Below are 5,137 nucleotides of genomic sequence, written 5' to 3' on the forward strand. Positions count from 1 at the left end.
TCCTCATTTCCTAGAGGAACACTAAACATATCGCGACTAGCCGGCTAACCCCACATAACTCATACTACTACTAACTGCCACACGACCCTCTATTGGTGCCAGATGACTATCTCATGAATATAATCACATGCCGCACGACTTAAACAATCTTAGACTAAAATATTCGATCCTACAACGGTTGGACTTAGACAAGTGTTGCGCAGCAGGACCAAATCCCTTACCCTAATATCATTTAACCCATGTAGCATGTGACTTAGCGTGTTCACTCGATAGTCAGTTCACACACGAAAGAGTCACACAACAATCAATAAGGTATTCTACAAGAGGAAGGCATCATATATCAGACAAATCTATCATACAATTCCTGAAGATCCCTATCCTATTACTAGCATGTTGTTCTATCATAACAAAACATAATCTCAAATATCTGTGTGGTAATTTGGGGTTAACTTACTGGCTCCGTCTGATCATACACATCGTATCCTCCTTGATTATTCTGAAAACCATTTAAAAAATGTTTTAAAAACCTTTTTCCTTAGTTTGAGACTGGATTCACACAAGTGTTCCTTCAATTCACTCAAACCAAGGCTCTGATACCAACTTGTAACATCCCCGAAAATCACAACAATTTTAACTTTTCAAAATAACCCATTTACCATAGAGGTCTTTCCAAAAAGCCTTGTTTCCAAAACAATACTTAAAATCAGAATCGTTTACAACATAGTTTTCAAAGCATTTTCATTATCGGAGTTTCCTTGAAATCATAAGTCCCAAACACACAAGGATGTCCACCGTCACACCTTCACATTCTCGCAGTCCACTGAAGTACCTGAAACCATAAATCGAAACTGTAAACACGAAGCTTAGTGAGTTCCCCAAATTACCTACACATAAATAATTAAAATATATACAATAACAACATGCAATGGGTCCACAACTAAAAGACTGGATTACCTCTGAGCCCACAGTATGATTCTGGCTTGCCTATCGGCACACAACTCATATCTGGTTTACACTTGAGCCCACAACACAAGTTTGGTTTGCCCCCGGGGCCTACAACTTATGTTTGGCTTGCTCCTTCACTAATTTGTCATTAGTCTGGCATACAAATGTTCAGCCCTCAATACGAGTCTGACATCCCAACCGGTCCTTAGCTCGTATCTGGAATGCTACCGAGCCCTTAGTATGAGTCTTGCATGTCCTACCCGGCCCTCAGCTCAAATCTGGCATGCTAATGAGCCCTCAGTATGATCCTGTGATGCCCTCCCCGGCCCTTAGCTCATATATGGATTGCTCTAGGGTTTGTTGGATACCGCACGGTGCAGTACGACCTCAACTCAACCCAATACACCGACATATAACAGATAATAACATATATTGATAATCATACAAATAGTGTCGCAGGCAGTCCTACATATCTACTGGACTAGCATATCAAATTCGCATGTATATATGTTCCGTACTCATCATATCAACGAATATCTAGTTATCAAACCAATGGTCCGACCTTAGTGCCTTCGACCCGAAAGTACAGTGAGAAAAACTCACCTCTTGATCTGATCCATAGGTGATGATGTCCCAACTCCGAATCTAAGCTCCAACCAATACCTATCCATCCAAGTGACCAATATCCGTCAAAATCCTAAAATAGCAAAATACCAAAAATACCCAAAATACCCTTAAGGTTAAACTTGGTCAAAGTCAAAAGTCCATGTTGACTTCCAACACGCCGTGTTCCTCCTGCATCCAGACAGTCGGGAAAACCCCAGGCAACACGTCATGTTGACTTGCAAACACGTCGTGTTTTCCAGAGTTCCATCAACTTAACCCATTAAGCTATTTCCTTCGATTCCCAAAGCTCCAAAGCTCATATCTGAACCAAAATGATATGAAGAAGGATAAAGATTCCAACCTTATCCTCTGGGACTACTCTAAAGGGGCCAAAACCCATCTATAAGGCTTGAAGATGCAAGGACTTAACCAAAAAGCACTTAATCCTTAAAGTTGATGCCCAATACGCTCTAGAAGAGGCTAAAGCACTAAAACCATCCCAATGGTCGGTGCTTTATAGACATGCATGTCCAATGCTTGTCTTGAACCCATATTAGGTCAATAATGTGGATTATGAACAAATCTTTATTAATACATGTCTTGGACCTTTCATCAACTCCAAATGTAATCTCCTCCTTCCTCACTCGTAGTGTATGATTAGAATCTCGAATGTATACTAAGGCTCATGAGGCACTTAGTAGTGGGTAGCCAAATTGATCTCCATTTGGATCACCATTTTTATGTTTTTCAATTCGGGAAGATCGAGCATTTGATAGAAAGAATAGGGCATCAAATTGATGCAAGCTCCCAAATCAACTAAAGCATACGTTTTTGTGGCATTTCCAAACTCGCATGGCAAAGTGAGGTGGTCTGGATCTCCCATATTTATTGGTATTCCCTCCATAATAGTTGTTGAACATTGTTCATTAAGAACAACCTTGGACATCTTTTCTAGTTATTCACAATTTCGAGAAGATCTTTAATAAATTTAGCATATTCGGGCATCTTGGTCATGGCTTCAATAAATGGGATATTTATTCGAATACCCTTCACTTTGTTGATGAATTTTTTTATGCTCTTGTTCCAATGGATGTTGCCTTGCTCGAGTAGGATAAGGTAAAGGAGGTTGATAGGTCCTAACCAAAGAAGAACATGTCTGAATATGTTAAGGCCATGACGTGACAGTGAGCTCGTCACGTCGTGAGAACAAGGCGATTGTCTTTTCTGCTTTGGTCTTTTCTTCTTCTGGCTGTGGATCGGGCTGCTTTGTGGCTTCATTACGGATTACTAAAGGCTCAGAGATGGTGTCTTCTACTGTGGAAATTGCCATGATGTGAGGTTGTGGTTTTAGATCGGGATAACTGTTCGTTCAATAGTTTGGTCAATTGAGCCAATTGAGTCTCGATGTTTGATATTTCGGATTGTTGGTTTCTTATTGTAGCACCAGTCTCGTCATGTCTTTGCTTATAAACAGCTGCAAAGTGTGCAAGCATTGACTCGAACTCAGATTTGTTCTCGGGTGGTGGTTGTTCTTTTTGATAAAAGCCTCGACTCGTTTGCCCAAACTTTTCTTCTTTAGCCTTATTGTATTCATCGTATGGAAACCATTCCTTCTTAGGCTTCCTATAATCTTCATCAAATCACTCACCACTAGAGTATCATACTTGTGATTTTCGTTTCCCGTTCTCATCCAAGTCGCAATCCACTACAATTGTCACAACCCACTTGTATGGTATGTATGGATTGACCCATATTGGTGATTGTTCAGTCCATATTATCGAGCTTCGCCATCATTGCTGCCAAATTCTTGTTTCCTCCATCTCCACCCATTATTCCTCTTGTTACATCTTCACGAGGGTTATGGTATTTGTACGAATGCTTTGCAAATTCTTCAATTAATGCTTTGATTATAGCTGACTCCTTTGTCATGGGTCCTTGAGAATCAAGGAGTTTCCTTGTGGTTATGTTTATCCCATCATAGAATATCGTCACTTCTTGTTGCACATTTAGATCGTATTAAGGACAATTCCTTAGCATTCCCTCGTATCTCTCCCAAACTTCATACAAATATTTGACATCGTTTTGTTGGAAATTTGCTATCTTCTTCTTGAGTTTAGCTATCTTCGAGGGAGGGTTGAATTGTTCAATGAATGCATTGTGAAGATTGGTCCAAGTTGTAATTGTTCCAGTTACAAGCGACTTCAACCAAAATTTTACATCTCCTGTAAATGTCACCGGAAGCATCTAGAGTAATACCGCATCTCTTGAAACATTTGGAACATGGAAATAGTTGGCAATGTCCAACACCTCATCAATGTGTTTAAAGGCGTCTTCATAGTCTTTTCCATAAAAAGGGATGTTCTTGAGCATCGAGAGAATGTGTCCTTTGAGCTCAAAGTTTGTTGCAGTCAGAATTTCTGGTGGAACAAGGCCCGACCCGTTATCATCACGTGTCCACTTTTTGTACTCCTCTATATTCATAATTGTGATGTCTGCCATCTCTTCTACCTCGCTCTTGACTTCATCTTCTAAGTCTTCCTCGGTTTCTAGTTCATACCCAATGCCCTTCTTTTTTGGAGTCTTCTCAAATCTTTCAAAACCTTTGTCTGATTGAAAGCTGCTACTTGATTCATCGACCTTTTTATCCTTCTTCTTGTAAAATATGGATTCTGAATCGTCAAGCGAGGGCACAATCTTCGAATTTGATCCCTTGTTCATATATCACTGAAACAAAACAAAAGAAAACCGTAAAAATGAACTAAAAACTATATAAATGAAAAACTGAAAATTCAGATCTTACTTCGTGACATGAGAGATGATCATGACGTGAACACTTTAAAAACATAAAAACTAATCTAATGTAGAAAATTAACTTTTGCGGTTTTTACCCCATAAAAACGATCAATTAACCTAAAGCAATTAAATTAAAAACTGAAATAAGTCATTCCCCGGCAACGACGCCAAAAACTTGATGTGGACAGATATACCTACCAATTTTAAATTTATAACGTAACAAACTTAACTACTATTGCACTTATAGGCAGTGTACCTAGTCAGTTTATAATATAGTAAAGCAAGTTGGGTAGCGATCACAGGGAACACTATTTAGCTAATAAAATAAGTATTAAAATTAATCTAAGAATAATAAATAAAATGGGGGGGGGGGGTTATTTGATTTTTCAAGTTGAGATTAACTTAATTTACTCAATTAACTAAGAAAACAACTAACTAAAGACGATTGTATTCAAGAGAATAAAGACAATTCTGTTTAGCTTTGAATTCCCTTTTTCCTATGGTTAGTTTCGAGACATTGATTAATTCAGTTGGTTAGCAATATAAAAGTTATTAGAAGTCTTGGTCTGATCTCCTAACGTTTTCACCAATTCATGAACTACTATGCAATGATCATACACAAGTGGACACCAAATTGATTATTTAATATTATTGGGCTATGTAAGATAAATCTAAGATTAATTATCTATGATCAAGACAAATAACGAAACATAATTATGATCAAATTATGTTCTCTACCACAGTTAAAGTTACTATCTTTAATACATAATCTAGGATTTGGTCAGTCATTAGC

At 38.3% G+C, this 5,137-nt stretch overlaps 1 non-coding gene across 1 annotated transcript; it reads left to right on the top strand.

The window, feature by feature from the left end:
• Window positions 1-3,559: 3,559 nt before the first annotated feature.
• LOC145110476 (small nucleolar RNA R71) lies at window positions 3,560-3,666 on the top strand. The gene has a single exon (XR_013709854.1). It is a non-coding gene; the product is annotated as a small nucleolar RNA R71 (small nucleolar RNA).
• Window positions 3,667-5,137: the final 1,471 nt, after the last annotated feature.

Source organism: Lactuca virosa, chromosome 4 (assembly GCF_052849685.1).
Source record: "Lactuca virosa cultivar CGN04683 chromosome 4, Lactuca_virosa_CGN04683_v6, whole genome shotgun sequence".
Taxonomy (NCBI): Eukaryota; Viridiplantae; Streptophyta; class Magnoliopsida; order Asterales; family Asteraceae; genus Lactuca; species Lactuca virosa.